The sequence below is a fragment of the Ischnura elegans genome, chromosome 12, assembly GCF_921293095.1.
Source record: "Ischnura elegans chromosome 12, ioIscEleg1.1, whole genome shotgun sequence".
NCBI classification, from domain to species: Eukaryota; Metazoa; Arthropoda; class Insecta; order Odonata; family Coenagrionidae; genus Ischnura; species Ischnura elegans.
Window position 1 is genome coordinate 88,415,373 of NC_060257.1, and position 24,909 is coordinate 88,440,281.

A 24,909-nucleotide genomic window follows, 5' to 3' on the forward strand; every position below is an offset into this window, starting at 1 on the left:
TGATCGCTACATTGTTTAAATTCAGGAAGCATCAACAGAGCTTGGGGAAACTTTAAGGGGGACGGTGGAAGTTAAGTGGTATGCCTTTTCTTTTATGTACTTATATTAATAAATAGGGCGAACTCTAGGAAAACGAGCAATAATAAAAGTCGGATATGATGTTGGCATACAATTTTCGCTTCTGCACAGCTGGGACAGCACTCCAAACCAATATCAGTGCGATGGTGGGGTCCCGAATACCGGAACCCTCAAATTAAAATATATGTATTCTAATTCCAGCAACTTGAAACCACAGAATATTTTTCATTTTTAAAATCTTCATCTATGCAGTGGAAATTCACGGATCATAAAAATGGATCAATGGAAAATCTGTTAATAAAACGACAGAAGCCTCCAAAAATTGGTGATAGCTTTTGATGACGATTAACCAATGGAAGAACAGGGTGAGGAGATGTGTTGTGGAACAGGAGAAGGCAGGAAACTGTGGAGAACCTTACAGTAGAGAAGGTCCCATCGGATGCACCATGTATAAGGGCACGATTTTCTCATGTGGAATATATTTAAGGGAAAATAGAATGAAAAGCCCCATGAGTTGAGCAAATAAATGAGTAGTTGGGGAGAGCAGTTGAGGAAGGGACGTCAATAAGCTCCAAAGGAATTCGTTTGGGAGAAATGGAGAGGTAATCTAAATTTTTTAAATACCAATTTTTGCTTTTTACTCTTCTCCAAAGCTGGTGCATGCAGCCGTTTCATTTCAGTAATCGTTACTTTTTATTAATGAAAAGTGAATAATTGTAGTCCGCACGAGCTGATGAAAAGGCAGTTCCAGATTTGTTCCACCTATTCCACAGGCGTAAATGTTTAGGAGATAAAATTTATTTATCTAAAATTTTAATCATTATTTTTTGCAATCACGTTAAATAATAATTAAATTGTTGATTTCCATGTTATTGCTCCCTGTTTGAGAACATATTGCCGGAGATTTCATCATGTAAAGGAGCAAAATCAAAAGTAATTATAATCCCACTGGACACTTTTTCCATGAGTAATTTTTAATCTGTTGAAATTAATTACAAATTCGACAATGTAATTTTAATTGATCTCTAATATATTTTTAAAATACTTTTCCCATCACTGTTTGGGAAATTTTTCAAATAAACAGAATTTTACACTAAAAGGGAGCATCCACATCGCTTGGGCCGGTATTTTATCGAGACTTATTTCCTGTTTAAAACCTTCTTTATCAATTTGAAATTCCTGTGTTTATAAACTATATACTTGCCAAGATTTTTATTCATTTTCTGTGTTAAAATTTTATCTCAGTAGTTTCTCGGTGATCAAGTTATTGCACTTTGAGTCACATGTAATTTTTCACGAAGGTTTTCCCAATTTACGAACCTGAAAATTTGAAGATAATGAGGTAAGTTTAAAAAAATTAACACCCCTCGAAAAAGGGCAATGTAATCTATGTAGTGCCTACTACCCCGCCAGCCACCCATATAGGCGTTTGGCAGGTGATGTTAGGCCACCAGCAGTTAACTAAAAAAGGATATGCACTTACTGAATTCCACGAAGCTGTTACTAACGTCATTCGATGTTCGGGGAATAAATGAAATCCTATACCAATATGTTCAGCAAAATATCTCTCTTAATTTGTAGTTTCTGTCGGCCTAGGAAATAAATTGAAGTTCCAAAATGATTTTTTACGTATATATTTGGAATTTCCGCGTTCTAAAGACTGCATCCTTGCCTAAATTTATCGTCATCCTAAAAATGAATGATTTACCTCAGTAATTTCTCGTAGTTCATATTATTAAATTTGCGATAAACATAAATATTGTCAAATTTTTACCTAATTTTAAAATCTTTCAATAATTAAATGCAATTTCCTGATTACATTTTTTCAATACTTTTCCCTGATAACTGATGGTAACTCTGGCTCTATAGATACACACCCCTCCTGACCGCCAGGGGGCGGACCTCTTCCTGCGTGTACCCCCTCTCGTAAAGCGCCCTAGCCAATATTTCTCTCATTTCCGCTTCCTATGCATCCACCATATTTACGTTCCCTTCAAAAAGGGTTTGCCGAACGAGGGTACGGGGAAAGGGGGTCTCGAGAGGAAATGAGATGGGGGAATGATTGGTGGGGAGGGTGGATGGAATAGGGTAAAGGGGGGATATACCCTCGCGCAGATATGCTTCATCGCCTCAGCGCCCCATTTCACAGTCATTTTCTGCGCTCTTGTGAGGTCTCAATGATTCGCATCACTGCCCCCCCCCCTCATAGAATCCCCTCGCAACTCGAGAAATTATGTACATGAAGCCAACATTTTTTCACTTTGTTATCGATCTAATTTTTAATGTAGCTGAACTGCAAACTAATATTAATTCATTATTTCATTGTTGATGAAGTCTTCACGGGAAATCAGCCGGGTGAGGATGGACATTGCTGCCAACGTTTCGACGGCCTTCTCTGCCATCGTCTTCAGGGCGAATGGTGGACATGGTTAGTGTCGGGCTTATATACACAGTTGGGGAGGTCAAATCTTCTGTGATTGGTCTGTTTTTGGTGTCCTTCTACCTCTTAGCTTACCCATTCGTTTAATGATGGGAAACCATGATTTGCTGAGGTTGAAACCCGCGTCCCTATTCATTTTATTAATTTCGATTCTTACTTCAATGGCCCCCTCTGTATGCCGACTTAGGCTATATGGAGTAATAAGCTAATAAGATAAAGAGTAAAAATCTAAATAATAGCAGGAATTTTAAATAGTAATACTTCAAGTAAGAAGACCGTTCGATCGGGAGTGATGTGATCTCTAAATAATTATTCATTAATCATATTTTAGAATATTTATGAAAATATAATGATAAATATAAAATGGATAGACCGATTAAGCAATGGGGAAGTGCAAAGAAGAGTGGGAGAAAGGAAAAGTATTATAAAAACCTTAAGCAGAATACGGCACAACTTAGTCGGCCACATATCGATGCATGATGCCCTGAAAAAGACTATCGTTGAAGGACAGGTGGAAGGGAAGAAGGGCAAGGGACGGCCCCGAATGAGTTATATAGGACAAAGGGTTGTAAAGGATGTTAAAGAGAAGGAATGCGTCGCTACGAAAAGGTTAGCGGATAGAAGAGAGGAATGGAGAGATGCGTCAAACCAATCTTAGAATTTTTGACTTATGATGATGATGACGATATGTGAAAAAATTATATGGTATTTTTCTTCATTGCCTACGTATGTTTACGGTTTATAACTATAATACGTTTAAACGAATTCAATGAGCAAAGAATAGAAAGAAATGTTAGAGTCACCGCGGAAATATATGGTTAAAACTACAGGAATTAAGTCATTTTGTAGGTCGTCAAACAGGGATGTTCTTAAACAATAGGGTGGTTTTATATTGTTTTTTTATTGCCCAAATCGAAAGTTTATTACTCCTGGGGTACGCATTTCACGCTTTCAGATTTTCGAATGACGATAACTATTTTTCGCGATTAAATGAAAAGTGAATATTTTCAAGCGCGCGAAAACGCGACGGCTAAGTATGAATGCTGGGAAAAGCCCATGTGGCGTCATTCTGGTTCCCACTGCCGCCGTATGAGGCAACATTGGTGCGAGGATATGAGCGCCGCTATGATACAGGCAGCTAGCAGGAAGCGCTTGCCTTAAATAAGGATTATTATCACCCTATCAAACGAAGAAAACTTTCCGACCTTAGGCAGTTTTAATCGGTGATTATTAAGAAATGTTTCCCTGAGCTCTGTGCCTCGTGCATGCATTGGTAATCTTTGACGATGCAAAAATCTACGCGTACAGAAACTAGGTCCCTTTGACGTCACGTGGAGTGGCATCGCATGGGCGCCAATCTGGCCTTTTTCAGATGAGGGTAAAATTGACCAATAACATTCCTCTAAACTGGGATTTCTAAAACCAAATAATTTATATATATTATGAATACACTAATGTTGGGTAACGAATCGCAATCAATGCCTTTTGTTTTCTTTGATGAAGGAAACTGCCCTATTTTAAAATACGTACATTTGACGCAGCTGGGGCAGTGAATTTTCGATGCAAAGAACGCTGCGCGCGGAATGTTTTCGGCCAATTCATTAACGCCATCGGGCGTGTTCCGAGTGAAGAGACAGATTTAGGGCGCCGCCTAATTTGATAGCCACTCCATGCAAAAGAGCTTTAACCGCGCCACGTTTCAATATTCTCATGCAAGCGGCGCAGCGTAGGAGACAGTCATTACATCATTTGTGCTATCAGTCCATTCAAAACGTATCTCGCAATTCAATTTAACCGAATCGATATTTTTTAAGGTAATTTTTGTGATAATGAGACCAACTAAAGTGCTTTAATTATGGAAATTTTATTAGCGACGCTATTAATTCCAGCGAAAAGTTAATTGTCGGATAAATAAATGCAAATGAAAGGCATAATTACCTGGAAAGGCAGATGTATTATCGCATGTTAAAATAAAAGCGACCATCAATAATTCAAAGTCCTGGTGTCCTCAAAGGTTTCAAATGTTCAGAGTAATAATTTGCCTCATTTGGTATTACCATACTCAGTTCCGCGTGCAAGTTCCCACAAACCCTGAGGAAAAAATTTTGTTATCTAGCCAACGAAAGAATCATAATTATATCGCAATTGACAAAACGAGGCCATTGATGACATCGTTGAAGATTGCTATTAAAACAGAAAAGAAATTCACATCATATAAATAATTATTTTGTTGCTGTGGAATAATTATTTGAAATTATAATACTGGATTTTGTCACTGTTTTAATTCCTCCAATATAATTAGGCCATTTTCTGAGAAAACAGAGGACGTGTTCTTTTTGCATCAGAATTCGATTATCTTTTCAATTTCAAAATTCATTATAATTTGATCGCAATTTAGTGGTGGCAATTCATTGGAATCTGTGTTTAATTTAATTGATATTTGTGCCGCTGTTCGCGGGAATATTCAGGCTAATTTAAGTTCATAACACTAACAGTAATAAACTATTCAAACATGTAAACTAGATCGTCATCGTGTATGTGTCACCCAATGGTTCAACTCAAAGGTTGGTTGGATAAGTGAGGCTAGAGCTTAGCCCGAACTAAGCCGAATTTGTGCATAGTTTATGTATGGAGGTTGTGGAGATCAGTTCCATGAGGTGCCTTGACTTATTTATTAAATATTTCTGTTTGAGTTCGCGGCCTTACATACTAAGTAGTTACACCGCTTTAATTACTACCAAAGGCTCCATGGAAGTGATTGTTATTTTATACTCAATTAAACGAAATCGACTCAAGTCATTACATAACTAATTACTCATTTATTTAATAAATCAAAATTGATAGGTTTTTATGACTTGTTTGAGCTTAGGTACAATCAATAAACAAATCACATTTATTCCAAAAAAGGTAGGTATGTCTAAATTATTATGTCTCATCTTTTTAATTAATGCATGATTCAATTTTTTTATTGTATTATTGTAAAAAACATAGTAATAACCTTTCATGGCTTTATGCATCAAATTAATGTAATCATATTAATTCATAGCCCCGAAGAAGGTGTATAAATAATGGCCAAACATTTTGCATTTAATTCCTAAAGACCTACACTCCAAGATGCTTATGAACGTTAAAAATTGAGGTCAAGAGAAATTAAAAAAAGCATAAAGAAACTAATTTTACTTATTTATTGTTAGAATTTTGTCCCTGGCAGAAACACCATAAAGTGGATGAAGGACACTTACGTAGTAAAGAGCATGCACATTTTTAATTTTCTGTTTTATAGGTAACATTTATAAATCAGTCATTCATTGATTTTTGCATAAAATAGCCAAAATAAACTCCAACGTAATCCAAAACGAAGTCCTATAGCCATTTTAATCTTTTTTATGGGTTTCTTAGCATATTTATGAGGTTGTAAAAAAGGATTGCGTCACACAAGGGCAAATTTTGTCTCCGAATCGTTTATTTTATAGTTTTTGTAAAATACTGATAGAGATAAATTTTTATATCGTATATCCTCTTCGTGAGGCAAATGATATCGGAAAATATATTTACGTAACTTTTTATTTCCAAAAATCGAAAAACGATATTGATAATTTGTGCCGAGGAGAATTAATGGCTTTCTGACCTTTGAAATTATGCATTAAATATGGATATGTCCCAGTAAAATTTTCCAAAACTGTGATATCCATAAGTTTACGCAGAAGTTCTGCGTGGCTTCGATTTCTGTTACATTCAAACGTATGTCCTCATGCGTTCATCATATCTCAGACTGATATTTAAGTGTCTATTTCTCAGTTTATAACGTGATGATAAGTTTAATATTTTTTTAAAAGGACCATAGAATAAAAAAAATTGAATCGATGAGATTTCATGTTACGAAGAACTGACAAACTGGCCAATTCCCTGAAATATATAAGACATTCTGCCATTTTATCATCATGTAAATGAAGTAATTTTATCCAGTATTGGAGATTTTCATATAATTAAACGCTTAAACGTTTTTTTTCTGTTTAAATCGTTGTTCGATTGCATTGCCCATAAACGTAACAGAAATCACTACCTCTTCTGAAAAAAATTAAACTGGTGAGAATCGATAAAGGTCGTAAGGTTGTATGGAATGATTTTGGCGTTGGATTGAGATTTTACCGTGAAATCAAATTATGTTTTTGATAAATTATCCAGGTATTGTTTCAAAAAGTGAAGGAGGCATACATTACAGGGTTTCCTTGTCGCCTGCTGTAGTAAAAGGCGGGAAGGCGCTAACCTTACCACTCGGTGTGGTTTCCCAAACTGTATCTTGTTTGCTACCACCCTTTTCGAAAGCCCTTTGAAGTCTCGCAGTCATTAATTAACTCCGCCGTTGGAGGAGGCCAAAGGATGGGATTGAAGTCACCAACCTATCCTTATTCCGTCCATGGCTTAACCCACACAGAATTTCCTCCAGTTCCGATAATTCATTCGCTTCACTTGTATAAAGTACGGGATCCTGGTTACTCTATTCGTTTTTCTTCGTTCTAGATTAGACAAAGTTTGGCTATGTAAAATGTTTCGCTCAGGCATTATTTGCGAAATTTTCCCCGCAATCACTGAGTGTTTGAAAACGAAATTAGGTCGTTTTGAAATTTGGTATATTAAAAGAAATTAGCCAGTGTATTTTTTTAATTAACTGTAACAGAGCCTATAAAAATAAACTTTTCCGTATTTTTAAAGAAAAGGTTAGTGAAGAGTTTGATCTGGAGTGTATCGCTTTACGGTGCGGAAACGTGGTCACTGAAGAAAGAAGACGATAGAAGGTTGGAGGCATTCGAGATGTGGGTATGGAGGAGAATGGAGAGGGTGAAATGGACTGAGAGGAAAAGGAACGACGAAGTGCTGGATATGGTTGGCGAGGAGAGGCAGATTTTAGATGAGATACGGAGGAGACAGAATGTATGGATGGAGCGAATACTTAGTGGGGAGGGAATGTTGAAAATGGTGTTAGAGGGTAGAATGTTAGGGAAACGAAGGGGGGGAAGGAAAAGAATAGGATTTTTAGATAGATTGAAAGGGAGTAGGCCTTACAGTGAATTGAAGAAGGCAGTGTTGGAAGGAAAGGGAGGCTCCCAGATCATTTCTTTAGTACTCCATGGAAACCTACCTTAATCGGTAGAATACTATAATATATAATCCGTTCAGGATATATACCGACGTTTCGAGACCTCAGCCGGTCACTTCTTCAGAAGCGAATGGGCTTCTTCCGGTGCGGGTTCAAATACAGACTGTCCCAAATCAACAATACTGATAAATGAACTGCAAAACTGACTTGAGAACCCTTTAAAACCTATGGTTCGACACGGTGGTTGTCACGATGGCCCAACGTTTACCTCTTTGACCCTTGACCCCCATTGTGACCTCCGAAGGTCAAAAAATCAACAATGCTGATAAATGAACTGCAATACTGACTTGAGCATCTTCTAAAACCTATGGTTCGACACGTTGGCTGTCACGATGGCCCAACGTTTGCCACTATGGTCTTTGACCTCAGTATTAGCCTTGTAAGTCAAATAGTGGATATGACGAGTATTTGGAGAATACCAATGACTTGGGCACCCTATAAAACCCATAGATCGACACCTTTGTCGGTATGCTATTCTTTTTGCCACCCTTATGACCTTGATGGTGACCTTACTGGGTCAACGGTTGAATTTTCGTAAATAAAAGTGTTATTTTCGGGTTTCTCGAGTCCGAAATCCTAAGAATTGACATCTTGGTCATTGAAATTCAGACATTTTTATATCTCTATTTCTATAACATTGAAACCCCATAAGGCAAATTCAAAAATTTTGTTTGGGGCCACATTTTGAGGTCAAAAGGTCAAAATTGTAAAATTTTGCTTGCAATCAACAAAACTTAGGACCTTTACCCATACGTATGCCAAATTTCAAGAATATTGATCAAGGTAACCACTAAAATTAGAGGTCAAAAATGACACACGACCCTTGGGACAGTCTGTATATGCATACTCTTCAAGTTAGTGGACTTGCTTGTGGTAGGGGAAGGGGAGAGGTTGTGTGCTCAAAACAGGCATCCAGGAGTTGCTCATTTGGATGCCACCATCCTTGTTGAAATTGTCAGAGTGTCGCTTTCGTTTTATTAATCTTCCGCCTTTTCAGGCACTCTGATGTTGATTCAATTTTAATGTCCTTTTCCAGGACTGGGAATACATGAAGTATTCCGTTGATGAGGCATGTGTTCCGGATTTCCTGTAGAGGAGATCGGACGAGAGTAGCGGTCCCAGGGATTTAAGTTTGCTACTCCTAGAGCAGCAATATCGGTAACTTGGGATGATGATGTTCGTTCATAAAATTTCTTCCCTAGGGTCTTCAGCTTTTCTTCTAATGGTGTTTCATCCGCTTTTAAATATAATGCCTCATTACCTGCCCATTTAGGGATTTTGGTTATCGATCTCAGCGCTTTCCTGATAGCCTTATCTAGTTTTCGTAGTGGGCCTTTGAGAGCAAGCCCAGACCAGATTGGTGATGCGTATTTGATCGCTGGAAGGAGTGTTGCTTTGAAAATTCGCAGTCGGAGATGCTGAGGTATATGATCGGTGCTGAGAAGTGGCTTGAGTAGCCAGTTGTTTTTGGCAAATTGTCGTTGCGTTTTGCAGACATGTTGTCGGAATTGCAGTTTCTTGTCCAGCTCAATTCCCAGATACGTTGCGTGTTCACTCCCTGGGATTAATACTCCTCTTAGGTTTGTTGGAGCTGCAGGTCGAGGGTTTTCTCTCTTCCTTCTTTGAAATAAAACCGTTTTGGTTTTGGATGGATTGAGTTGTATTCTCCATTTTCCATACCAGTTTGCCACCTTGTCCAGGGCTGCTTGAAGGTACTTTGCAGCATATATCGGTCTGGTCGATCTGCAAAGTATGGCAGCGTCGTCTGCGAAAAGGCTCACTGTCGTGTTCCAACCGAAGTCGTTTGGAAAATCGGCGGTGAATATGGAATAGAGTTGAGGACAGAGTACCGATCCCTGCGGAACTCCAGCTAGTATTGGGCGGTCAGTGGATTCAGCTCCATCCCAGCTTACGCGAAATGTTCTATCTTGGAGGTAGTTCCGAATAATCTTGGTTATCCACTGAGGGTAGCGGTATTTTTCCATTTTCCATATAAGTCCCTCATGCCAGACTCGGTCAAACGCTTTGCTCACATCAAGAAATGCAGCGGCGCAGCAGCCATTAATATTGAAGGAGTTAGTGATATAATTGGTTACTCTGAGGAGAGCGTGCAGTGTAGAGTGCTGACTGCGAAATCCATATTGAAAAGCTGGAAGAATATTGGCTGTTTCGGTGTGGTACAGCATAGATTTTTGGATTGTCTTTTCCAGCATTTTCCCCAAGCCATCAAGCAGCGATATTGGTCGGTAACTGGATATTGCGAATGGTTTTTGCCAGGTTTTTGCAGTCCAATGATTTTGGCTTTCTTCCAGGTGTTTGGAAAATAGCCAATTTTTATGCAGCTGGTTAATATGTATGCAAGCAAAATGCCAGCAGCTCTCGGGAGTTGTCGCAGGATTGCATTTTTTATGCAGTCCGGTCCAGGTGCTTTCTTCTTTTTGAGATGTTGGAGCTCTTCGGCAATTGCTGATAGAGTTACTACCGGAGGATCAGTGACAACAGGTGGCAGTGTTGTTTCGCTGATTTCCAGCTGGTCTATGTTTGCAGCAATTTCCGTTGCTTCATTTGGTCGGAAGCTGTCTTCGAGATAGTCTGCGAAGCAAGTCGCCTTCTCGGAGTTGCTGCAGGCTGTTCCTGTCTCAGTTGTAATGGGCGGGATCTTGACGAAGGGCGCTCGTAAGTTCCTCGCCATCTGCCAAAGACTGCCTTCGTCTGTGTTAAGGGAAGACAATTTCTTTTCCCAGTTGTACTGCCGAAAATCTAGTACAGCAGCTTGCACCTTCCTTTTGAGAGCTTGAAATTTTCTTTTATCTCCAGGTTCGTGTGTTCGCTGAACTTTCCTCCTGGCCTGGTTTTTTTTGTGGATTAGTTCCTTAATTCCTTCAGGGAGATTAAGATAGTCTGGCGGACTGCGTGTTGTCAGCGGTATTGCTTTTTCTGTTGCCTCCTGTATGCCGTTTGTTAATGCTGCGACCAGATTGTCCACTTCTTCCGGTGTGTCTGCAGAATATTCTTCTGGCAGGGCTGTTGCTAGGTGTTGTCTGAATAATTTCCAGTCAGCCTTTGAGAAGTTTCGATGTGGCAGTAGCGGCAGTTTTGCAGGTTTTATTCCAACATGGCATATTACTGGGTAGTGATCGCTCTCCAGAGCTGGTATTGTGCGACAAGAGACGGAAACGTTGATATGGGCCAGTAAAAAGATGTCCAAGACGCTACAGGATCCGTTGGTTGCATAGTGTGTTGGCTGATCATGGCCTAGAGAACGAACAGCACTTGTGGTTAGCCGTGTTCTTAGTCTGTTGCCTCGCGCGTTCTGAGAGGTAGAGTTCCAGAATGGGTGTTTGGCGTTGAGGTCTCCACCGAGTACCGTTGGAGGTCCTTTTTTCATGATTTCAGCGTAGTCGGCTTCGCAGAAATCGTTCCCAGGTCTATGATAAGCCGCAACTAGGTTGAAGTCTCCAGCATTGGTCTGTACCTGCACCATTGTGGATTCAACGGAGGAGTTGGCTTGGGCAGGAAGTTGATGTCCATTTATTCCGTTTTTTAATAAGATCGCAGTTCCACCGCTTGCTTTCCTTGCTGGGTCTTGACTAATTAGGTCTTCACGAAAAGTCTTATATCCGGGAATGGTCCATTTTAGGGTTGGTGTCAACATAGTCTCGCAGATTAGTGCAGCGTCTATGTTAAATTCTTGGAGAAATGTCAGCAATTCTGGGGTTTTTCTTTTAATCCCTCCATTCGCGTTCTAAGTCGCGATGATGAGGCGCGGTTGCATCTTATTTTGTCTAGGGAACGCGCTGGTTTAGTGCCGCGAGAACCTGAGACATAAGAGTCTGTTGCTGCAATAGTTGTTGTTGTATGCTCTGCGTTACAGCAACGAGAGCCTGGATGGCCGCAGTCAGATCTGGTGCGCCTGGATTGGTATCTGGTGCAGGTACAGTCTTGGATCTTCTCTCATTGATGGCCGGGAAATCCTCATCAAGGCGTTGGTGGGGAGTGGCTGATGGCCTACAGGTTGAAGCATTTATGTTTGTTCCCCAGGGGTTTTGACGCCCAAGGGACGGGATCGGTGCAGGAGTTGGCTTGGCTGTGACCGGTTGCGATTTTTGCTGAGATGCTCTCAATTTTTCCAATTGCTTTTTGTAAAAAGGGCATTTCCTGGACATGGCTGGATGGTCACCTCCGCAGTTGCAACAGGTGGCGGGTGTTGTTTTAGGCACGGTACAGTCGGAACCGTGATGAGGGCCTGCGCAGGACCAACAGCGTGGTGTTAAGGTGCAGTGTACGCTGGAATGTCCAAATCGATTGCAGCGATAGCACATTTGTGGCCTATCATGTTTGTAGGGAGTCAGGCGAAGATGGACTTGGCCGACTTTCTTGATCGCTGCAATATCTTTCTTAGTCCATTCAGCTGTGGGGCGGACCGTGATTTGATGAAGATCACGTTTTTCTTTGTTGCTGTTGAGTAGAGTTCTGACGGAAACAACCGGAACTCCTTCAGCTTCAAATAATTCTTTCAAGTAGTCAACGTCGAAATCTGCTTCTAGTCCGCGGACTAGATACGACATTGTGCGGTCGTCTGGTAAGGCGTATGATACTGCTTGTGCTTGCTCTTTAGCTAGTAGTTGTTTCAGTGCAGCATGGTCCTCAATAGTTTCTAGGTGTACTCTGGTAAAGTCTCGGCGGATATCTAATCGGAATTCTCCTTTGACAACCGTTTTTATGAGCTCGATGGATTTCCTGTAGTCCGAAATTCCAAAGATAAGGTACGGTGGTGGGCGCTGGCGTCTTGGTGGACGTTTCGGAGCGGCAGTCTCTTCTTGGAGAATAGGTGCTTCCGGTGCCAATACATTGGAAGCGTTTGGAGCTGTTGTTTCGCCTTCTGGGGATAGTGCAACAAATCTATTGCTTGTGGCGACTTGTTTAGCGGGCTGCAGCATGGTAGGAGACTTGCGTCCTCTCTTCCGGTTGTTCTTTACAGGAATAAAAGCTCCAGTAGGAACATATTCATCGTTGGTATCCATAAGGTCCGAAAGAGGGCCATTTTGGTCGCAGTTCATATACATATGGTCCTTAAGAGGGCCGTTGGAGGTACGTGGATGTGATTCCAGGCTCTCAAATGAAGGCCGGGAGGCAGTAGGCGCTATTTGGTTATCCGGAGACGAAGTTGCAGCAGGAGAGGCCCTAAAGAGGGCCGGTAAGGAAGATCTTAATAAGGCCAGTGACGAATCATCCGATTCAGCGGTTAAGGCATTGGCGTTTCCTTCATTTGATGGTGGCGCAGTGGTGACCAATTCTTGCTGCTGTTCCTTGGCTGCCATCCGGCTGCTGTAGAGCGTTGGATGTCCATCGATTGCAATGGACAAGTCGTCTTTGGAGGCATGGATTCCATGGCGGCCAGTCTGCTCGTTGTGGAGGGCAGGGAGGGCTGGTTGGGGCCTAACACCCTAACGAGGGGACCCGGTCGTGTCCCCCAGGCGTGCAATGAGTTTTACCTCGTGCCTGGGGTAGCGACCGAGAAGACCTAGGAATTGTCACCGTGTGCAAGGCGCCGACCCGAAGGTGATAACCACGGTGACCAGGCTTGAATGTAGGAACAAGCCTAGCCAGCCGTGGCCCCCCGGGTGCCCTATTGGAGACGGGAAGGGCGTTGACGGGGCGGGTTTTCACCCGCTGATGCTGCCGATGGCCGGACAACGCCGGTTGGCGTCCTCGACGGCCTTCTCGCAGTTGTCTCCGGTCAACGGATGAAGTCCTCTGCAGTGCTGATCCAATGTGGCAGGCAGGCGTTCAGAATTGACAGATTGACCAGGTTGAAATTGCTTTTCCGTTTGCGAATTTCTACTGCCTCTCGAAACATCTGAGGTTTAAATTTGTTGATCGCTGCAGTTTTTCAAAATCAAAGTGGTGTTCTTGAGCCGCGTGTCCTGCAGATTTTGAAGTTTGTTGGAGTCGTGTTGCCCGTTGGTGCTCCTCTAACCTTGTTTTTTACGCTCCGTCCCGTTTCACTAGTGGATTCGAAAATCGAAACCCTAGGGCGGACTCGCGGGGTTACTCTCCTGAGCCGAAGTCTGAAACTGTAACCTTATCACCTCTGCACCACAGAAGGGGAAGGATAGGAAGGAAAAAGGAAGGAGGCGCCGCCGCGATAGGAGCCCGACGACACCTCCTGGGACGGGATAGGGAAGGAAGGGAAGGGATGAGGAATCCCGCACCGTCACAAAGGCGAGCGGGTCCTACTATTAGCGAAACCAAGCATACGTAATTATTGTGCCAGCGATTTTAGAGGATTATTCTATGAGGAAGAATATAATCCAACGATCAGATCGCTTGATTCCCGTTTCATCGATATACTTTTTTCCAGGAAATTGTGGACAGGATCTCATACACACATTCCCACAGGTAGCGAAACGTCGGGATATAACCTGAACTACGCCGTAACACCCGAAAGATTTTATTTTTATCAATCATGGACCGCGAAAGCCTCAATGAATAATGTACCAGGGGTCTTGTCTTCATTAAGAATGCCAAACTAACAGGTAACTGGTCAAGGAAAACAATAGGGTAGTTTCCTTCATCAAAGAAAACGAAAGGCATTGATTGCGATTCGTTACCTAACATTAGTGTATTCATAATATATACAAATTATTTGGTTTTAGAAATCTCAGTTTAGACGAATGTTAATGTCAATTTTAACCTCAGCCAGAGCCAGATTGGCGCCCATGCGATGCCACTCCACGTGACGTCACTCACACCTAGTTTCTATACGAGTAGATAGGAGTTTTACATCGTCTGAGATTACCAATGCATGCATGCGGCACAGAGCTCAGTGAAACATATCTTAATAATCACCTATTAAAATTGCCTATGGTGGAAACGTTTCATTCGTTTGATAAGGTATTAATAATCCTTATTTAAGCTAAGCGCTACCTGCTAGCAGGGTACTCGGCTACCTACTAACAGCCTGCATCGCAGCGGCGCAGATGTCCTCGCCCAAAGGTCACCTCACACGGTGACAGCGGGAACCAGAATGACTTCACAGGGGTTTTCTCAGCGTTCATACTTAGCCGTCGCGTTTTCGCGACGATTCTTTCGCGATTCTGTATTTTCGCGCTTGAAATTTTTCACTTTTCATTTAATCGCGAAAAATAGATATCGTCATTTAAAAATCTAAAAGCGTGAAATGCGTACTCCAGGAGTAATAATATTTCGATTTAGGCAATTAAAAATAATAGGAAACCACCCTATTGGTCGTAGCTTCCCTACCCATATCTTATCCTGCAACTACCAGAACGTATAATGTCTTTCGTGTCTAGCAATAATGAATTAACACCCACGTCGGAAGCGGCGTAAAGATGGGGTTCATCTAACCACCGCACTTGCATCACACCGGCTGCGATTAAACACTCCAAACATTCTCCTTCCTTTTAGCAATTCATTCGCTCCACTTGCAAAACGATTGAAGGGCCGTGGAGAGCAAGGGTTGCTTTGAAACTCGAGACGTCTCCCACGACTGTTTGTTCCGGTCTGCAATCAACGAATTCCCTGCGTCGCGACGCACCTGTGTGCGGTTTACACTCATATTCCTCTACTTTTTACAGTTTCCATAGAGACTACAAAATTTCTAAACATATACGTTTTCTTTAATTTCGTAGATGATATCCTTAAGCCTTAAAAATACATTAAAATCCATATGATTACAAAAATAAGCATCTTCAGATATTCAACATCATTTATCTTAAGAATATTATTTTTCGAGCCGTTAGAGTCGACCGTAGCGCCATTTTCATCGAACTTCTATGCTCAGTTTTCAATTTTATATCAGATGGATGGTGTTAGAATGATTTGATACCTATTGTAAATCAGATCCAGATTGATGATGTGTATCCTCAAACAAATGAGAGTCGTGGAATGAAGTTTTTTTTTATGTGTAGCACTTAAGTCCCATCTCTGACTATCGCTTCCATTTTGAAGAGTTCCATTGCATAAATATGAGTTCAGAGAGCTAAAATTTAACTATTCCTTAGTTAATAACTAACGCATGATCACGCAGATTTTCTTACTTGTAATTTTATTGTCGCGATGTTGAAGGAATGACACGTAGTTAATATTTATTACAACAAATTATAGAATTATATACCAACCAATAATTAAATATGCCGAAACAAATATCACCTTAAGCACTTATAAAAATAATTTTCTTTGTACCATAAGTTCAGGGTGATTAGACATATTCTTTGATTCCAACGTGCTCCACTTTATAAAAATATACGAAGCTTCTAATAAAGCATTAAGCATCACTATAAAGAATTCATTTCCTTCCCTTCATTTTTTGTAAGGCCACGAAACTGTCTCGAATATCTTTTCAAATATTTTCCCAGTAACTTTACCACGTTAAAGTAATCACAAATTGTTACTAGAAAGCCTACTCCAAATACAATGGGTTATAATTGCTAAACTACTTGGGCACTAAAATAATTGAGTTCTTAACTACACTTGGTGTGTAACATTTTCACACCCCTAGCTTAGTTAGCGGTGAGCTCTACTCTAACCTATCCGAACCAACCATCGGAGCTGAATTACTGGGAAAGTGAATTATAAGTAATAAAGATGCCGTATTATGCAGACATTCGGGTAATCATACATACTTGTGAGCACACAGGTATTCATTTGAATATCTTCAAAAACCCTTGGGTACTTGAGTAGGTAACAGTGAGTGATTAATTTTCGCACTCCTTCATTGCAGTCAATTATTTACTTTACTTCACTGAGTACCGCCTTTTTTTGCATCGTATCATTAACAATAACTTAATTGTAGTTTCAGGAGTAATTTGAACTCACATTTTATATCTTGAATAACTTTAAATTTTGTTTTTTTTTCTGAATGATTATTTCCGTATGGTTTCGACGTCAGGGCATCATCAGATGCATAATACAGAAAAATGTAAAGTAAAAAGTGCAAGTCTCCGATATATTTAAATCTAGTCTTTACTGTATTAAGTACCTGACGCCCTGTTGTCAAAACCATAATAGGGTGGTTTCCTATTATTTTTTATTGCCTAAATCGAAATATTATTACTCCTGGAGTACGAATTTCACGCTCTTAGATTTTGGAATGACGATATATATTTTTCGCGATTAAACGAAAAGTGAAAATTTTCAAGCGCGCGAAAACGTGTCGGCTAAGTAGGAATGCTGGGAAAACCCCGAGTTACGTCATTCTGGTTCCAGCTGTCGCCCTGTGAGGTGACCTTGGGGCTTGGCTTTGAGCGCTGAAACGACGCAGGCTGCTAGCAGGTAGCAGAGTACCCTGCTAGCAGGTAGCGCTTAGCTTAAATAAGGATTATTAATACCTTATCAAACGAATGAAACTTTCCGACCTTAGGCAGTTTCAATAGGTGATTATTAAGAGATGTTTCCCTGAGCTCTGTGCCTCATGCATGCATTGGTAATCTCAGACAATGTGAAACTCCTATCTGCTCGTATAGAATCTAGGTCCTTGTGACGTCACGTAGAGTGGAATCGCATTGGCGAAAATCTGGCCTTTTTCAAATGAGGTGAAAATTGACCATTGCCATTCGTCTAAACTGGGAATTATAAAACCAAATAATTTGTATATTATGAATACACTAATGGTGGGTAAGGAATTTGAATTAATGAATTTAGTTTTCTTTGATGAGGGATACTACCCTAATGTAGAGAAATGAATTTCTGTGTGGCGTACATATAAAAAAGTTTAAAGTCGTTCAATATGAATCACGTCATGATGTTGAACGAACTTTTATCACTGCCCCCGTCACTCATGCAAGCACTCGCATTGGCTATGACTAGAGGGTGCTGCAGTCGGTACGTCGTGGTCGAACCGGAGATTGCATCTGCTGTCAGTCAATGAAAGGGGAAGCATACGGACGGTCGAATGGGCCCGAGAGCAATTCAGGTGACACTGAGGGAGAGGATCAAATGGGGTAACGACGCCATCAACTCTGCATTACGGGTCTGCCTACCCGCGCTGGGGTAAATGCTCTTCTGACCCACTACATATCGCATCTGCATGAGCTGATCGTAGCTCTCATCCCAACAGGCATTGAATCAGACAATCTCCGCCATGCACCGCCGAAGGTCAGTGCATAAACGAAGCTTACGTTTTTAGTGATTTCTGACCAATGAATCCCCATAATTGCCTAGTGTGGTATTTCCCTCTAACTTTCGCCCCGCCGTGAAGACAGAAATTTGCGTCGGAGAGTTAATGAGTGATGCAAGGGTTTCGTACACTGTTGTTATTCTTTTTTCAATTCCAACGCAAAGGAAAAACATAAAATTTAATTGAGGAGGTGAGAAGCCAAGGGGTATAAGTGTCTTATTTCTCATCAAAGTTAGGTAAAGTTAATTGCTGGAAGAAACACACAAACATTGGTTGCCAAGGGATACGAGTGAGTCTCTGTTCTCGGCTGACATCGAGTGGAAAATCAAAGGTATTGCCAAATATTCAATTGATCTCGTTTGTTTCCCATACGTAATTTCTGTACCTAACTCTGTATAGAAAAAGGAAACCACTTGTATCCCTTGGCTTCTTACCCATTCGATTATATAAGCCATACCTATATCTTGTATGTGTGATTCTGAAATTTATTGCCATCTTTGGTTTTAACAAAAACGGCCGTAGAGGGCCGTAGGCCGTTTGGGGTTGAAGAGGGGGAGGAGAAGGGGGGAAGAAGTTTTTCAAATTTGAGATGAGGTCACCAGTAACCGTCTCTGTAGTCCAACCTTTCATTTATTTATTTAAGCAATTAAAAAAGATGGAATACTACAAAAGCCCACGCCCTCGTTAGGGGAAACCATCACAGGCGGGACTCGAACCCGCGACCCTTGGTTGGCCCGGCTAAGACTTAACCCCGCCGTCACCAGAGCCAAATTATTTCAAGACGATTTCATTTCAAAATCTTTGACAAAAAAATTCATTTCAAAGCATTTCCATATTATACCTAAAGGCAGAGAGTTTATATTATCACAGGACAATGGTGTAGCAAGGAATTTCGTTCTGTGGGCGGGGTCCAAAACCAGGGGTGGAAATTTAAAAAAAAGGGTGCCAAAGTGAGGGTTTCAAACTAATTTTAGCACTACCATCATAAACTTCATTTTAAATAAAACTTCATTTTACACAGAAATCTTTTCATGCATGATATTTCAATATTTTTTCTTTTACTAAGCAAAGTCATTGTGTTCGAATATTTCGGGGGGGCGGTACCCCCTCGCTATGCCTCTGCCATAGGAGGCCCCAATAAGTAGCAATAGCATTCCTATTGTGAATCCGGTCCCCAAGCATTAATTTGCACTCCAACTTTTGTCACCAGTGGCGCGAGGATCGGTTGGTGTCAATTCATTTGGCTTTAAATTCCTTTCAGAACCGTGGTTTAATGGCTACGGTGTTTTTCTTCTACTTCTTCTTGCCGAGTGCAGCATGCAAGGAGTCTCGTTTGCGGAAGTTTTTCACAAATTCCATCTACTTTTTCTTTTACAGAAGACTTTTTCTTTTCTTTTTTTCCATTCACAATAATTTCCATGATTTTCAGGGAAAATTTTATTTCTGTGCGAGCGAATTTTTTTGTTCACATGCGGCGCCTGATGTTTTCCCATTTTTCACATGAAAGCTTCCTTTGAAGTATTCATTTCCGTGTCGCCATACAGACGTATTTTTAAGATACACAAGTGCTACCTGGTTTCCTTGTATGTTGCAATACGATACCGTGGACTCATTTACATACAGTTTAAGCAAATATTTATGACTTAAGCAGTGGCGCCAACTCCATGGGGTCTGAGGGGCCAGGGACCCCACAAAAATTCGTCATGGGTGTGAGGAAAAAATGTGTCGGGCTTGTCGATTTTCCCCGGAGTGTCCAGATGTCGAGATTCGAGTTATCAGGGTTCTAATGTTGATCATATGACCCTTCTAAAATGCTTAAAAAACTTAAAACTCACTACTTATACAATTTCCCGGGGCAAGATCCCCGGTTTGGGCCCACCCAATATTTTTTGTATGTCGGCTTCCCTGGACTTAAGTATTCAACTATTGAACTGACAATACGCCCTGCATGAAGACCGTTCGAGCGGTAGAGACGAGTCCTCTTGATGCCAGACTGATATGTCGGCAGACGTACGCATAGTAAGGGGTTGGGAATCGCTGTTTTAGACGGACTCACTCACGTGAGACGCCGTGGGGTTGGTCAACCTGGCGGTGAATCACGTTTGCCGGGACAGAGTCAGCGGAGGGTGTAATTGACCGCTAGGTGGATAACCTAACGCGCGCTCCGTCCCGATCGGCGCGACATAAAAATTCGGGTGGCCTTTGATTGAATCAAATAGTCCGCGCGGCCGGCTAATGGAATTTGCGGTCGCCTGTCCCTCTTCGCAAGGGTGAATTATAAATGCGGACTTCGCGGACTCACTTCGGACCCTCGGAAAGCGATTGACCAGGATTTGCATTGATGGCTTTTGCGAGATTTGAATCCAACCGTATTTCCCGAAAACCAGACGTATCATCATCGGCTATTTTCCCACTAAGTATGCTAATGTCGTCTACGGGGTCTAAATCACAGAATGTCAAGCGGGACACCTTTATTGTAAGCCTCTCTCACCATTATGAGCCTATATTTCAGAGAATCGGGCTGTTGTAGTAGATGTAGTGCTGGCTTCCTCCTACCTTGTGGGTTCGTGTTCAAATCCCGAAGAGGTAGCAGAGAAGAAACGACACCATCCTCGCTCGAATGCTCTGTGGATGGCTCTTCAGGTATAGCACTCTGTTCATCGGATGGGACGTTTATCCATTGTCCCCATGTCGCCTTTCGTTAAGAGCGGGCCAAAACCTCAAAAAAGGTTTTTTTGAACATGGAAGTTGAAAATTTGCTGTCAATAAAGTAGTGTATGTTTTGATGGATGCCGTTTTTAATATATTGCACCATTGAAGTTAAAACTTCTTAAGGTCGTTTTACACGGGGCACGAAATTGCGCAGGTTTGAGCTGCAATAATGTCTAAAATGGCGTGGAATTGCGCGAATGCATGAACGAAACTAGAACAGGGGCTATTTTGCCGTCTCACGTCCACACATTCTCGCATTTGTTCTAGCAATTCACTGCTGTACACGACGCAATTTTGATTGCGCCTTCGCACGTACGTCAGATTGGGCAATTCCGTGTACCTTGTAAAACGGCCTTTATGTCGCATTGAGCACTTTTGTAGATGGGTAAAAAACGTTGGGCTCGCGTCATCGTCACCGCCATTACATTTAAGTATGTATAATTGTGTGTATTCTACATATACACAGTATACTCGCTATATACAGAGTACTTGTGGAGGGGTACAAACCATTAAACTCGCAACACCGTCACCACTCCATACTCGTGCAGGAGAGTGTACTCGATACAAGAATAGTGAAGGTTGGTACGATGTAACTCATTTTATTTTAATACGTTCAATTTGAGTAGCTTTTTCGAATTTTGTACAGTAAAATTAATTTATAAATGTGAAGTGTTTACAATTATATATTGTAGAAATATAAAAAAGGAAATATAAAAAAGTAAAATTAATTTATAAATGTGAAGTGTTTACAATTATATATTGTAGGAATATAAAAAAGGAAACACGTGGAGAAAATTTTTTAATCGCTAGTGCATACATATAGACAACAGTCTCGTGAACTGTTATGTAGCGCATGCGCGCCGTTTGTGCTTTCAAATCCAAAAACACAGAACAAAGTATACGCGGTAAATTCAAAATGTATGCTTTTATTGTATTTTTTTTTAATTGCTAATTTTGTATCACGATATATGGAAACATTTTATATAAATAGTTCTACTTTCTAGTGCTTGATAAAACACTTAAGTAATTAAAAATTATTCCTTACATTCAAAAATGCTTAATTAAAAAGTTATCACTTCTGTCGGCACTCCCGTAGTGCAGCTTTTTTTTAACTAAATTCATGTCCTCAAATTTGAAGAAAAAAAAATGCCGCAAAAATTGCCCGTTTTGAGTTTTTTTCGAAACTTAACATATGCACACCGATTGTACACCTTTTTATTGATGAAATTAAACGAATAGTTCACAGTGTTTCCAAATGTCACTCTGACTCTATTAAAAAAATAGGTTTTTGAGTTTTTGGCCAGTTTTTTTTTCAGCACACCGTAGCTGGGTTCTCTCCACCCTTTTGACGAAAATGACCTCAGCTGTCGGTTGTGTCCGCAAGGCAGGTCCTACTGACACTTCGCGTTATCAAAGAAAGTCAGCGGGATAGGGAGAGAAGTTTCGAATTTGACAATGAATCATAGAATCTAAAGCAGAAATTTTTCATCGAGGAAATAATAGTATTTGCTAAAGTAATTTAAATGATGTACGGTTTGGAGAAGATATGGCAATATGTATTAAATAATAACGTCGCGCGGGGTGAGTTGCTCCAACTAGGGGCGCAGCTAGGAATTAAGGCTTGGGGGCGGGGTTTAGGTGCAACTAATACCGGGTAGTGTGGAGGTATGGAATACCCATCAGGATAAACGGTAGGTACAAGATTAATAAATTGCGGAATTTCAAGATAAATGGTTCAAAATGGTGTTTTACGTCTTTCTGAGGGATACTTTATCAATCCTCACACTATTCAATTAGTAATATCAATCCTATTAAGTAAAATAGATTAAACTTAAAAATTTCTCTGAGCTCTGGGGGCGGGATATCCCCCAAAACCCCCCTCGCTGCGCCACTGTCTCCAACCAATAATTTGAAAGACCCTAAATGGATTTAACATATAAAATTAAGAAATCATTTAAAAGTATGCGTGTATGAGAGTTGAAGTTAGAAATAGCTAGTTCCTTGAACTGTTGCCCATATCGTCCATGAAATTCAATGATTCACTAAATAATTGGTCGCTATGAGCTGAACGCATAGCTAACGATGCTAATCGTCGGTGGATGGCTGTGAAACTTCTCCTTTAACTTCGCGTCGGTTCGGCGGCGGCGAAGTTAACCGCAGTTCGTGTTCCATGTCAGCTCTCAAGGCGATATTCTGCGGTAATTGAACACGGCCTCTCTCCCCGTGTCAAACATCTCGCTACACGACCCCTGTGCACGCCGTAATTCCCATCGAATTGAAAGGCCATCGGAGTAGGGTGCAATGTTTATATTTTCACCTCATCTAGCGAAATACTTCCGGGTCTTCCACCAGTTTTTCCAACTAGTGGTGCCGACTCCATGAGGCCTGAGGGGGCCCGAGCCCCCTCAAAAATTCTTTATGGGTGACAGGGAAAAATGTGTCAGGCTTGTCGATTTTCCCCGGAGTGTCCAGGTATCGAGATTCGAGTTATCAAGTTCCTAATGTTGATCATATGACTCTTCTAAAATTCTTTAAAAAAACTTTAAACTCACTACTTATAAAATTTGCCGGGGCAAGATCCCCGGTTTGGCCCCCCCCAATATTTATTGTAAGTCGGCGTCCCTGTCTCCAACTATGGATTCAAAAGACTGTCAATCGTTGCCCAAAATGGATATAGCCTAAAATTTAAATTCATTTCAAAGTATTATTATTATAAATATAGGAATTCTACCGATTAACGTAGATTTGCACGGAGTTTTTAAGACATATTCTGGCACTTTCCCTTCTCTTTAAGCACTTCCATCTCCAATAAGGCCTCTCATTCTATCTAAAGTTCCTATTCTCTTCCTTCCTCTCTCTCGCTTACGCAACATTCTACCCTCTAATATTGTTTTCAACATCCCCTCCCCGCTCAGTACTCGCTCCGTCCATACCTTATGTCTCCTCCGTATCAGATCTTTTATATTTTTCTCTCATCACCTATATGTCTATTTATTCGTCATTTTTCTTCGTCTCTTTATTCACGTATGCATATTAGGGCGGATCGGAAAAATCGATTTTTTTCAAATCCATCTGGCCCAATGAAAAAAAGTTGTGGGACCGATCAAAAATAAGGCCTGAAAAATTTGAGACCTCTAGGTGAACCCCTGACCCTCGCTCAAATGTAATTTAGGGGGGAGGGTCAAGATTCGAAAAATGTAATATTTTATGGTCATTTCCTATAGATTTTGCCGAGTTACTTCCCTCTTGGAGCCAAAATTTCATGCATTTTGACGTATCTGCCACCGTTTAGCCACAAAATGCCTAATTTGAGTCCGCGTCCGAGAAGAAAATATTCCAACGCCCACGCAGCGTCGCGGATACAAGAGCCGCAGGCCGATCCCCTCCCCTCCCCGCTCGCTTCTACCCCTCCCACGCCTCCAATACAGCAAAATTCATTCCGCGTATGCTGCTAGGAGGTCGTTTATCTTTGATAATATAAATCGGAAGATGGTAGAAGGTAATAAAGGAAGCTTAGTGAGACGACTTGTCCCTTATTAGGCGCCTCGTCGGGGTTAAACAAATCGATGTTACCAACTTTTAGAGAAGTGATGAAATAGTTTTAGATCCGAGAACGCAGGAAAGGAGCCTACGGTCCATGAAAAGGCCTCTCGAGTGGCTATAAAGGTGTGCGAACTATGGTGACGCTTCCCTTCCATTATGTGGTTGACTAAATGGATTTAGCGATGCAACAGGAAGTACTAAAACTTACGGAAAATGGGAATAGGCCAACAGAAGGGTTTTTGCTGAAGTACAAAACTCAAGCACTTTTGACAGAACATTTGAAATTATGCGATATTTTTGCGTGTAAGTGCAATAAGGAGCATAATGTTCTCCCCAATGAAGAAGTATGTTGAGAGACCAGCGGACGAAACTAAAGATGATGCCTGCTGGATTGAGTCCTAAAGAAACTCGACAACTGAGGAAAAAAAAGAGAATCGTCGGAGAGCGTTGAGTCGACATCGTCAATTCTTGTATGGGAAAATAGTATCAAATATTTTCTTCATCAATTCATCCGAAGAAAATTAAACTTAAGAGAAATCATCCGATTTTTTCTCTACGTTCCTCATCAAATAAAAATTCAGGACTAAACTCAAACGGGAACTTCTGCGTGGAAAATGCGTCTGCCAAATGTCATAGAGGTATATGCAAGAACCAAGAAACAGCAATGGTCGTCCCCGCAACTTTAGTTGATGTAAAAGTCATAACTTCGTAAGAAACTTCGTTTGCAAGAATTACTTACGTAGACAGAAAAAGATGCTAATTATTGTGAATACGAAAAGAGAGGTATCAAAGGGTGTCACCAAAGGAATACATTTTTATGGAGTGAAAGACTATACT

General features: G+C 41.0%; 1 long non-coding RNA gene across 1 annotated transcript in view; it reads left to right on the top strand.

Moving 5' to 3' along the window:
- Positions 1–24,909, top strand: part of LOC124169764 — a 171,770-nt gene that overhangs the window by 96,980 nt on the left and 49,881 nt on the right. The window lies entirely within an intron of this gene.